Genomic DNA, 13535 nt, shown 5'->3' with positions numbered 1-13535 from the left:
TTCTCTTTCTGACCAATAGGAAACGAGCCGAGTGCCAGTGAGGAGGGAGATGGTTCCTTGCCAACGGTGGGGGTGGCAGAGGCGGAGAATCCTCCAGCTGGGCAGTTGGGACTGGCATGCAGCATCCCGCTGGGCCAGCTGCAGGGGTTCCAGATGGCCAGCCCTGGCTCTGTCTGTCTCCACTGCCAGCTTTTGTTTACGTCCCAGCGTCATCCCTCTCCCCGTCAAACACACGCTGAGTGTCCTGGCACACCCAGAGCTGTGGCAGGAGGCTTCTTGATGGAGATGGCCTTTCAAGACACATTTCTCTTTAAAAAGGAGGACAGATGAGACAACTTTATTGTGGAAAACATTTAAGGCCAAAGGGAATTGGACTACATAATGTCTGTTGACAGCATCTGGGTATGTCAAGTAGGAATCCAATCTTCTAGAAAGTAAGAATGTATTTATAACAGCATGTTCGAAATGAAGACTAACCTGGAAAATCTAGATTGGATGGTTTACAGTTCCTAGAAATCCTTAGTTGGTTAAAACGTCAAGTGCCATATGATTTCATGGATATGAAGTTCATCCTAAAGGAGATCAGTCCTGGGTGTTCATTGGCGGGACGGATGTTGAAGCTGAAATTCCAATACTTTGGCCACCTGATGCGAAGAGATGACTCATTTGAAAAGACCCTGATGCTGGGAAAGATTGAGGGCAGGAGGAGAAGGGGACGATAGAGGATGAGATAGTTGGACGGCATCACCAGCTCGATGGACATGGGTTTGGGTGAACTCCAGGAGTTGGTGATGAACAGGGAGGCCTGGCGTGCTGCGGTTCATGGGGTTGCAAAGAATCGGACATGACTGAGCGACTGAACTGAAGTTCAAGAACAGGCAAAATTAATTGAGGTGAGAAGTCAGAATTGTGGTTACCTATGGGAGGAGTTGACTAGGAAGGGGTAGGAAGGAAACTTTTAGAGTGGGGGAAATGGTCTTTATAGGGACCTGGGCAGTGGTTACATGAGCTGTGCTGTGCTTGACTGCTCAAGTCAGTCGTGTCTGACTCTTTGTGACACCATGGATTGTAACCCACCAGGCTCCTCTATCCATGGGGATTCTCCAGGCAAGAACACTGGAGTGGGTTGCCATGCCCTCCTCCAGGGGATCTTCCTAACTCAGGGGTCGAACTGAGAGGGTAAGAGGCGGGAAGGCCAGGGGTCTCCAAACGGAGGAAATAGACTGCAAGTGTCAGACAATTTTTTTTTTCATCTCTCCTGATGGAGAGATAAAGCAGCAGGAGGAAACAAACTGCAAGCGTCAGATTGTTTTTTCCTTCTCCATACAAGATTAAAAGGAGGTTCCTCTTAAAATTCTGTGTTGCCATGACGACACCTGATTCCACCTGAACTTAACTTTTCTCAAACCTTGAGCTCACCGATGCGTTTTCCTTATGCAAATGTTTTTCTTAAGCGATGTTAATGAAACTATGTATTTGCTTTGGAATTTGCCTTTCTTCAAATGGTTCCACCTAAGACTAACTTTTTTTTCCTCAAACCTTGCGTTGATAATAGCTCAACAAACCAGTATTCAGATCAATTGTTTTATGGCTGGGGGATGACACACCTTGTCCCATCCTATCTCAAAAATGTATATTGTGGGAGAGGGGCCTGGTGAAACTCCCTCAGCCGTGAGATGTCTCTCTTATCTGATGAATAGCTTTCTAAGACATAAAACATCTGGCTAAAGGCTAATGGGGTGGGGGGCACTCTTTCTGCCTCCTTCTGATGTCTATCAGAAGCTTTGTCTGTCTCTTTTATACTTTAATAAAGCTTTGTCACACAAAAGCTCTGAGACTGGCCCCAGACTGAATTCCTCTCCTCCGGAGGCCAAGAATCCTGGCATCTTTCATGGCTCAGCAGCAACCTTTCAGAACCCAGGTCTCCCACATTGCAGGTGGATTCTTTACCATCTGAGCCACCAGGGAAGCCCAAGAATACTGGAATGGGTAGCCGAGCCCTTCTCTAGGGGATCTTCCTGACCCAGGAATTGACTCGGGGTCTCCTGAATCACAGATGGATTCTCTACCAGCTGAGCTACTAGGGAAGCCCATAGGTGTATTCACATGTGAAAATTCATTGAGACAGATATACCCTTAAGGTTAGTGCACTCACTATGATGTGAGTATGATAAATCTCAATACAAAAGTTAAAACTTTTTTCCATTGCCTATTGTGGGTTAGGTACTGCTGGCCACTCGAAATACACGTTCTTGTAACACAGACAGACAACCAAGCAGTTAAAATGTGACATAGTCGGTGTTGTTGGCAGGAACTACCGGTTTCTGGTCCATGTGCATTTTCTCTCTCAGTAGTCACGGAATCCTGACTCTTAGCTGGGAACATTGCTACCCAGGATAAAGACTACATCTTCCAGGTTTCTTCACTTATGACTAGCTCCTGGCCGGTGTGATGTAAGGGGGCATGCCAGGGGGATGTCTGGGGAGACCACAGGGAAGGGTCACCTTTGGAACCTGCCACCCCTCCCAGTGTCTACCATGTGGACCAGAGGCTGCATTTGCAACTGCCATTTTGGGTCACGTGGTGACCTTGAGGATGAAATTTTGTGATGAGGATGTTGGAGAAGAAAGAGTGGATGATTTCATGGAGCTGCCACACTGGCCTCAGAGTGCCCACCTTCACAACAGGTTTTTAAATGAGTGAGTAAACTCTCGAGTGCTTGTCATTATGTTTCAGGCCTTTGTTTCTCACAGCCTAACTAATCACAGGGTGACATGAAAGACACAGGAAGGCACTGGCTCAGCAAGGATGGCCAGTTGCCATTGGCAACGACTTCTCAGACAAAGTGCCACAGGAGCTGAGTCTTGAAGAAACTTGGCTAAGAGAGGTAATGTCTGTTAAAATGCTTTTGTGAGCGAGTCTCACCTGGGTAGGAAAATCCATTAAGGATTGTTCATTTCCAGTCAAATAGACATTCTCTTACCTTCAAGAAACTAATAATCTGATCTGCCTTTTGGGCAAGGAGCAACTAGAAATACTTCACTTGTATTGGTTACTTGAATAAATATTGATAAAATGAATAAGTCAAGCTTTATTGCTTCGTTTTATTTGGAATATACCCCTAATGAAATTAAAGCTCTAGTTTATGCTCAAAAGTCATTTCTTCTTTCTTAAAAAATATTTATTTATTTATTTATTTATTTGGCTGCACCAGAAGACTCTTTAGCTGTGGCCTGCAGGATTTTTAGTGGTGGCCTAAGGAATCTAGTTCCCTGACCAGGGATGGAACTTGGGCCTCCTGCATTGGGAGCTCGGAGTGTTAGCTACTGGACCACCAGGGAAGTCCTCATTTCTTCTTTTTGTGAATTCAGAACTTATGGTGAAAGACTTGCAGGATCTCTAGTCTAAAAATTATAAATCATTACTGAGATATAATAAAGAAGATATACATAAATGTTTTTTGAGATGCTCATTATTGTTAATATATCCATTTCCCTCAAACTGAGATCTTTCTCCATCAAATGATGCTATAACTTCCCTCTAAGTGCTGCGTTAGCTGCATTTTCACAAATTGCTGTTTTGTTTCATTTTCATTCCATGCAAAATATTTTCCAATTGCCACGTGTCTTCTTTGATTCATGGGTTACTTGGATGTATGGCACATAGTTTACAGAGATTTGGGGATTGTCCAGATATCTTGCTGTAATCTATTTCTAATTCCAGTATGGTCTGAGATCATACTTTCCATGATTTCAATTCTTTTAAATTAATTGTTGTAGCGATGGTGAATGTTTCATGTGCACTTGTAAAGCATATGTATTCTGATGTCATTTTTGGCATGTTCTATAAATTTGATTAGGTCAAGATGTTTGGAAGTATTGTACAGGCCTGCTAAGTCTTTGGTGATTTTTCTGCTTATTCTATTGAGTAGCATCACCATATACTAAGGGAGGGGCCTGCGTTGCCAGGATTTTTTCTCAATGCTCCTTCTTTACTCTCAGCTCCCCTGTGTGTCTGCCCCTCAGAGTCTCTTCCAACCTCTTCACCCCTTCCCCAGTGGCAGACTGCAGTTATCTGTTACTTGATGCTTGCTGGTGGGTGCAGAGGGTGGAAGTGTGGTTCTCTGTTGTTCTGTTTCAGCCCCAGCCTTGGGCAGGTGCTGATCTCTTTGTCTTGGAAGTTGGATTTTCTCCAATAAACAGAGACCTAAGGGTGTGGGTCCAGCTCCTCCCCTAGGAGTTCAGACTTTCTTCTCTTCCCTTTCTCCAGCTGCAGTGTGTCTTCGCGTGTGCTCTAGAGGTCAAAGTGTTGCTGGCCTGTCCTCAGTGGCTTAATGCCCTTTGTAGGGAAGAAAAGATATGGGTGTGATCTCATGCCTTTCCCACAATTATTATCACATCCCTCTTCCAGTTTTGAACATGGAGGAAGGTTTCCTCTGGACTTCCTCCTTGTTCCCTTTTTCATGAGTGTTTGGTGGCTCCATTTGAGACAGGCTGGGACCTGGGACCCCTTGTTGCAGTGTGGCAACGCCTGCGCCTGGACACACCCCTCCTCAAAGCAACAAAATACAAAGAAACTATATGGGACTAAAAACAACTACAAGGTAGTTAGAGCAGATTCTGAACAAAAGATACAAAGATACAACTGCCAGTTCTGAAGAACCAGGAGCAAAAACAGGGTACTACGCATGCTCCCTGCACACAACACCACCTAAAGGCGTGGGCAAGCTACGCCTGCAGCCTGACCCCTGGACACACCACTACAGTCACCCAATATTAGGAGCAAGCTCCCCTCGGGGAGCAGGCAACAGCAAGCAAATCTGTTGCTTTCCTCTTGCTCCCCTGTGCTGCTGCAGAGACGCCCAGAAAGCCTTGCCTGAATTGCTTGGCAAGAATTTCATCAGTTTCTACTGATTAAGGAAGCCAAGAACCCAGCTGCTGCTGCTAAGTTGCTTCAGTCATATCTGACTCTGTGCGACCCCATAGACGGCAGCCCACCAGGCTCCCCCGTCCATGGGATTCTCCAGACAAGAACACTGGACTGGGTTGCCATTTGCTTCTCCAATGCATGAAAGTGAAAAGGGAAAGTGAAATCGCTCAGTCGTGTCTGACTCTTCGCGACCCCATGGACTGCAGCCTACCAGGCTCCCCCGTCCCTGGGACTCTTCAGGGGAGAGCACTGGAGTGGGCTGCCACTCCAGTGGCAAGAGTACCACGAGGAGAAGCACTGCTGAGGGGCAGGGGCTCCTTGCAACTCCCAGAGGTTCTACTGTCTCAGGCTAACCCACCCTTGGCCTTTGTCTTCAAACATTTTGTCAGGTTCCTTCCTGCTAACTTGTCTGTTGGCCTTTTCTTCCCTTTTTGCCTGCTTGCAGGTGTGCATGAACAGGGCTTGCGTCCAGTCTCTCCTCTAAGGAGGGGCCCATCCATCCTTAGATTTCATGTTAGTTGTGTTGGCCTGGGACATCCGTTTTTTGATGGGCTCTAGCAAATTACAATTTTGTAGATTTTCTGGCTCTTTCTGGCTCAAAGAAGGTCAGAAGGGACCCTCTTTGCAGCTTTCTACATCCTAGGTGGAAGCCAGAAGTCAAAATACATCTTTAGATGGCCCACTTCTGTTGTGAATGACTTTGGGTTCCTTTCAAAAATCATATTTGTTCTCTGTGGATGAAAATTTATTATCAGAAAAATGATTTTCAAGAACTGGTGTGAGGAGGGGGGAATACAATTGGCAAAGAGAGTCAAAAGGTACAAACATTCAGTTATAAAATAAGTAAGTCATGGGGATATAATGTACAGCATGGTGCCTACAGTAGTAATACTGTGTTGTGTATTGGAAAGTTGCTGAGAGGGGGATCTTAAGTTTTCATCACAAGAAAAAAAGTTATAACTATGGACAGTGATGAAGCTGACTGCCTGTCATGGTCGTGTATACAAACATTGAATTGTTATGTTGTACATCTGAAAGTAATATAATGTCATATGTCAATTACATCTCAATAAAATAAATGAAAAATTTAAAAATATATGTGCATCGATATCTGTGAGATATTCCAAAGGCATAATTCCAAATGTGTTTAGTAATGAGCAGCATTGGTAGCTGAGTAGTTTCTCAAGATAAGTGCTCCCAGAAAGAAGACTCATTTAGATGTTCAAGTTCTAATGGTTTTTATTTTTTCAGTCATGCCAGATCTTAGTTCCCCAACCGGAGGTTGAGCCCATGCCCCACTGCAGTGAAAGCAGGGAGTCCCAACCACCGGACCACCAGGGAATTCCCTCTAATGGTTCTTTACAGTCCCATTACTGTATTTGGGGTCGCAAAGAGTCGGACATGACTGAGCGACAGAACTGAACTGAACTGTATAGTTATAAGACGACTGGAACATATTGCCACCTAGGTCTTGGTAACATTAATTAACTTCTTCAACCCTCAGTTTTCTCATCTGAAAAGATGGGGATAATATTATAGTTCACAGACAACAGAATTACAGAGAGTACAGGCAGAACTGAGCACAGATTAATAATAAATGTTAAATAGATATTGTATCTATCATTGTGTGCCACTAGAAACAAAAATATCATTTTGGTTAAGAGAGGAATGCCCACACATTATATGGCCTTTGTAAAATCATTAATAACATCCTTTTTCACTTTCTAAGATGTCCTGATTTGGACAATAAATGATACATGCCCCTATGCAGATCACACAGCCAGTAAGTCGGGTGTCAGTAATGCATTGCTGACAGTTGGGGTAGCAGAGATTTGAACACAGGGCACTCTGGGCTTCCCAGGATGGGTAGTGGTAGAGAATCTACCTGTCATGCAAGAGACACAAGAGATGCAGGTTCGATCCCTGGGTCAGGAAGATCTCCTGGAGTTGGAAATGGAAACTCACTCCAGTATTCTTGCCTGAAAAACTCCATGGACAGAGGAGCCTGGCAGGTTACAGTCCATGTGGTCACAGTCCACGGGGTCACAAAGAGTTGGTCGCAAGAGTGACTAAGCATGTGCTCCTTCTCACTCTGAGTTAGGGCCATGGAAATTTTAAGGTTAAAAGTAAGAAGAATTTCTGGTGCAGAGGCCAAGATCTCTCCTTCTCTCTAGCCTTTGCCCAGGCTTCATTCCAGGATGTTCCACAGAGCAGGAATTATCCAGTATATTCTGTATGCAGAAGCCCACCTTCTCTTCTTATCAACTTCCTGTCCTGTCTTGTTTGTCTTGCTTTTTATTCTTTGCACTTTCTAATCTGAGTAGTTCTCATTTTGATTCTTCCACGATATTCTCATTTAGGATTTCAAAATTAGCATTGAAAGGCAATTTTGCTTTAGCTCAAAGATGTTCCCCTTGAACTTTATAACAGATGACAAATACTTGGAAGGGGAGGGATAAATTAGGATCTTGGGATTAGAAGATACAAACTGCAGTATATGAAATAAGCAACAAAGTCCAACTGTACAGCACAGGGAACTATATTCAATATTTTATAATAAACTATGATAAGAAAAAAATGTAATCACTGGTGAAAAAAGCACTTAAGATCCAGTTAGTGCATTGTAACCTAGAAGTGCAGACCAATGTAGGGGCTCCAGGGAACAAGGGAGGGCTTCCTCTGGGGGCATGAGAAAGGGCAGGTGGTTGACATCGACCAAGGGGTCTCTTCTGGGGCCCTTTCCCCAGGCTCCTGGGAACAGCATTGTCATCTTCCTGTTGTTGGGACACCTCTCTTCTCGGTCAGGAATGAAGCTGAGGCTCAGACCTTGTCAATTAGTGACCACGAGGACCTAAGGGATGGGCCTGGGGACCCCACCTGAGCTGATGGGACTCATTCCAGGGTTTTCTTAGAGGTGTTGGGATAGAAGCAGTCTCTTTCAGTAAATGGGGGAGAGAGGGAGCAGCCTGTGGCTACTGGTGGTCACTTCTGCCACCCCATGGGGATGAGGGACAAGGATGCCATCCCAGAGGAAGTGAGAGCCAAAGGTGGAGAAAGATTCCTGAAGATCTGGTTTCTGCCCTCCTTGTAGCTGAGAGAATCTGGATGGCTACAAGGAATTCTCTAGGGGCACTTAATGACTATAGAGTAATGATCTGAGGTTGGTGAATATTGTCCAAAAATATCTGAGAGTCACACTACCTGTGTTTAGTGAACCCCTATCATGATAGATTGATTGCTCTGTTCATTACTTCCTTGGACTGTGTCTTTGCAGGACCACCTAGCAAGAGCTGGAGCCTCTTTCTCTCTTTCTTGAATCTGGGCTGGCTTGTGACTCACTTTGAATAGAAGAGTGGGACAGAAGGGACAGTGTGTCGATTCCAAGCCCAGGCCCCTGCCCTGGGAGAGCCCCAGGCTAGTCTGCTGGAGGATGAGGGGCCACGTGGAAGACAGCCCCAGAGCCCCAGATTGCAGCCTGCCAAGACATGCAAGCAGAGCCACTTCGCCACCTGCCTCTGGCCACAGAGGCACAAGGGAGCCCAGCAAAGGCCGAAAGGACCACCCGAGGGAGCGTAGCTTAAGTTAACTGATCTGCAGAACCGTGGACTAAATAATTGTTGGTTGTCTTGATCCACTAAGATTTGGGGTGATCTGTTTACCAGCAGTTAATAAACAAATACTCTTATTATGACTGATACTTTATATGCATTCATCAAGCACTCCAGCTTTGGAGACCAATCTGATTTTCAGTGCTGGCTCTATAACTTACTAGCTGTGTGACCTTGGGCAAGCTGTTAAAAAACCATCTTTGCTCAGATTTCTCATTTGTAAAAAGATAATCACAGTAGTGATGAAGTTTGGGCAATATAAATGAAAATAATGCATGTGCAGTACTTGGCATGGTGCCTGTTGACTTCCAATAAATCCTTATCCTGGTGATGCATCTTCCAAAGTATCAACGGCAGCTGTTAAACCCGCTTTGTAGATGAGGAGACTGAGCCTCAGAAGGCTAAGTTGAGGATAATAGCTACCAAATATGGAGAGTCCACTCTGTCCTGGAAGCTTCTTAAGCCATATCTTCTTGAATGGGATCCGTAGAGTCTAGAGGTGCAGCACAACCCAGGCGAGCCCAGGAGAGGCCTGGTTAGGGCCAGACAAGGGAGAAGAGCCCACCCCCTCACCACCTGGAGAGAGCGTGACGTCTGGACCTGAAGAGTTTGCAGACCAATGTTCTCTCAGGGAGGAGATGAGCCTGAGCACAGGAGAGCAAGGGAGGCCTGTAAGATTCCAGGGAGGGGCCACCCCACCCTCATTTCAGCTTTTACCCAGTGCTGCAGGGCTGGGGTCCCGACAGGTATGATTTCTCGATCACTCTCTCATTCTGCTTCCCACAGCTGGGTCATGTACCACTGAGCACCGCAGGGCACTTTGTCTAGACTGTCTCCCTGCCCCAGCCAGACAAAGTTAGAACTGTGAATCACAGAATAAATAGGTCTTGGACTCTATGTTCCTCCCCAAATCAGAATAGTTGTACAGCAATTAGTGGAAAGTAAGACTAGTTCCCATGTCCTCCTGAAGTGCCAGAGCATCTAGACAGAAAGCGAAGGTGAAAAGCAGTTGACAAAAGAACCACCATCTTGATTTTATTTATTGTTTTTGTCTAGATCCCTCTCTTCCTACAGGCAAACCCCAAACTCCAAACTAACTTGCTCATGTGCTAAAGGTAGACCCTGCTGTCCAAAAGACCTTTTTGGCACAAGACCTATGAAGAGATCATTGGCAGCCCATTCTGCCTTCCAATAAGCTCTTGGGATAAAGGCGGCATGAGATTTCTATTTCATTTTCATATCTGAACAACTCTGAATGAGGTGTCTTGACTGGAGGTATTTTTAGAAACACTAAGAAGAATGTTCTTTCCTCCTTTCTCCAACTTGGCTGTTAGACCAGCCGTTCTCTCTCCTCTTCTGGGAATGTGTTCATTTCTATCTATACCCAAATATTATGAAGAGCCTCAGCAGGGAGTGGGATTCTGCAATGTGGAACCAGAGCCTTCAGCTGACTCCAGCTTCTGCAAAAAGAACCCACAGACCGAATTACTTGTTCCCAGGATTGACAGGATGCTGGCATGTGGGCGATTTTCCTGTTGCCCTTAGTGACCTATCTTCTCTATCTCTATGACCCAAGTCTTAATCGTCCAACTGCACAGCTGAGGGATTTATCACAATTCTCATATTATTTTAGTTCAATTCAAGTCCTTTTTATTGAGCAAAATGTAAAGGAAAACTCTCAGTTGACCCAGAAGCAAGTTAATTACAAGAGTTAAATAATAAAACAATACAATATATACCCTTCTCATACTAAGTTAGAATTCCCAGTGCTTAAAGTAATGCCCGACTCATGTTGGGGGCTTGATAAATACTTCTTGAGTGAATGAATGAATGAATATGCTAAATGCCAGAAGGGATAATGCCCCTGTTCAGACCTTTTTCTTGTCTCTCTAGATTACCACAATATTTTTCAAATATCTCCCAACTTCCAGTTCTCTCCCACTCGAATCCAGTCTCCATCTGACTGTCACTGGAATCTTTACAAACAGCATTTACTGATGTCATGTCCAAGTCTAAAACAACCTTGTTACAAGGCTGTTTCATGGCTCTCTACTGCCCTCAGGATCAAGTTTATTACATTATTCACTTATTTACTGAGCTAAAGACCTCATGAGGCTGTTTTCTGAACTGTGCTTGAATACTTCTAGTGACAGCGATCTTACTATGCATTCATCACACGTACAGACAACTCTGGTTATTAAAATGAGTGAAACAGCCAGGACTGGACACCAGGACTCCTTTGTATTAGGGTTCTCCAGAGAAACAACCAATAGGGTTGATTGACCTGTCTGTCTATCCATCCATCCATCCATCCATCCATCTACCTATTCATCCATTATCTATCTATCTCTATCAGGAGATTTACTATAAGAAGTGGCTCATGCAGAAGGAAATGGCAACCCATTCCAGTATTCTTGTCTGGAAAATCCCATGGACAGAGGAGCCTGGCAGGCTACAATCCATGGGGTTGCAAGCATCAGGCATGACTTAGTTACAGAGGACGAGGAGGCCTGTTGTCTGTTGACTACAAGCTGGAGAACCAAGAGAGCTGGTGGTTTAATCCAGTCTGGGTCTGAAGGCCTGAGAACAAGGGGGCTGATGGTGCAAGTCTTTGAGTCCAAGAACCAGGAGCACCAGTGTTCAAGGGTGGGAGAAGACGGATGTCTCAGCTCAGGCAGAGAGAGTGAATCCACCCCTCCTCCACCGTTTTGTTCAGTTCAAGCGCTCAGTGAACTGGATGGCACCCACTCACACTGACGAGGGTCATCTGCTCAGCCAGGTCACTCTTGCTTCGACCACTGATGTTCAAGGGATTATTGCTTTTGTTGGATTCCCTGGTGGCTCAGACGGTAAAGTGTCTGACCGCAATGTGGAAGACCCGGGTTCAATCCCTGGGTTGGGAAGATCCCCTGGAGAAGGAAAGGGCAACCCACTCCAGTACTCTTGCCTAGGAAATTCCATGGATGGAGGAGCCTGGTGGGCTACAGTCCATGGGGTCACAAAGAGTCGGACACGACTGAACAACTTCATGATTGGATTAACACCTACCATATTTATCATTGTTTCTATTTGTTGTTCTTGCCATTTATTCCTATTTTTCTCTTCCATTCTTTTCATTTATGAGTTTAAACATAACATTTTATGTGATTCCATTTTCTCTCTTTTCTTAGCATATCATTATACTTAAAAAAAAAAACTTTTTTAGTGGCTTCCCTAGAGGTTGAAATAGACACTTATAACTAGTCCAACTCTATTTTCAAATAACACTATACCATTTCATGGGTAGTGTGAGTACCTTATAATAGCAAAATAATCCTAATTCTTCTAATGATCCTAATAATAACGCTAATACTAAGAATATATAATTAAATACATCATTGAGATGCTTCCACAAGGAAGCCCCACCACCATGCTATGGGCAGTACAAGTCACACACAGATGGGACCTGTGGGTGATCCACTTAACAGCCTCATCTGAGCTCCCAGCCAACAGCACCAACTGTCAGCCATGCAAGTGAGATACCTTGGGTACCTGTCATTTGACTGCAAATTCATAACAGTCTCTAAGCAAGAGAAATTTTAGGGAAGTCAGTGAAAATACTGTGCATAATACTATAATGGATGGTACATATAATACTTTCCATCCAAACCTATAGAACGCACAACACCAAGAGCGGACCCTGATGTACACTATGGACTTTGGGTGATAATGGTGTGTTGATGGAGGTTCATCAGCGTAAAAAATGTACCCCTCTGGTGGGGGATGTTGATAATGTGGTGGGCTATGCATGTGTAGGGGCAGGGAGTGGACGGGAAATCTCTGCGCCTTCCTCTCAAATTTGCTGAGAACCTCAGTTCAGTTCAGTTCAGTTGTTCAGTCGTGTCCAACTCTTTGCGACCCCGTGAATCACAGCACGCCAGGCCCCCCTGTCCATCACCAACTCCCAGAGTTCACTCAAACTCATGTCCATTGAGTCGGTGATGCCATCCAGCCATCTCATCCTCTTCTCCTCCTGCCCCCAATCCCTCCCAGCATCAGCATCTTTTCCAATGAGTCAACTCTTTGCATGAGGTGGCCAAAGTGTTGGAGTTTCAGCCTCAGCATCAATCCTTCCAGGGAACACCCAGGACTGATCTTCAGAATGGACTGGTTGGATCTCCTTCAAACTGCTATAAAAATGTTGTCAGGGAGCAGCTTTAAATAAAAAAGAGAAACAGTTTCTCTTTAGTTCCTCTGTCTCTCTCTCTTTTTAATGGCTGTAGGTACCTTGTCAAATCACCTAACAGAAACACATGGACACTTAGAATTCTTGGCCAGGAAATCTCCTAGTCAAATGTACCAGTTCATCAGGTATATTTTTAATAATGTCACTGAAGTTCCCAGTGTTGCAGCTTCCCATCCCTGCATGAAGAAGAAAGAATCTTTTCTCTATGTTCATGCTCCTGTCCATCAGGCTTTCGCCAAACATCTCCACTGAGCCTTTCCAGCTTCTGTTTACTGCTCTCAAAGCCCATGCCGCCAATCTTAGATTAAAAAAACAAACAAAAAACATTCCTCAGCAGAGGAATGGATAAAGAAGCCGTGGCACATATATACGATGGAATACTACTCAGCCATGAAAAGGAACGGAACGGTGCTATCTGCAGAGACATGGATGGACCTCGGAATGGTCATACGGAGTGAAAAAAGTCAGAAAGAGAAAAATAAATATTGTGTATTAGCACATACATGTGCAATCTAGAAGAATGGGATAGATAATCTTATCTGCAAAGCAGAAATAGAGACACAGACGTGGAGAACAAATGTATGTACCCCAAGTAGGGAAACAGGGGGAGATGTATTGGAGATTGGGATTGACATACATGTAATGCTATGTATAAAATATATAACTAATGAGAACCTACTCTATAGCACTGGAAACTCTACTCAATGCTCACCTAAATGGGAAGGGAATCTGAAAAAGAGTGGATGTATGTAAACATATAGCTAATTCACTTT

Source organism: Capricornis sumatraensis, chromosome 21 (genome assembly GCF_032405125.1).
Source record: "Capricornis sumatraensis isolate serow.1 chromosome 21, serow.2, whole genome shotgun sequence".
NCBI classification, from domain to species: Eukaryota; Metazoa; Chordata; class Mammalia; order Artiodactyla; family Bovidae; genus Capricornis; species Capricornis sumatraensis.
This window is presented reverse-complemented; position numbering follows the sequence as displayed.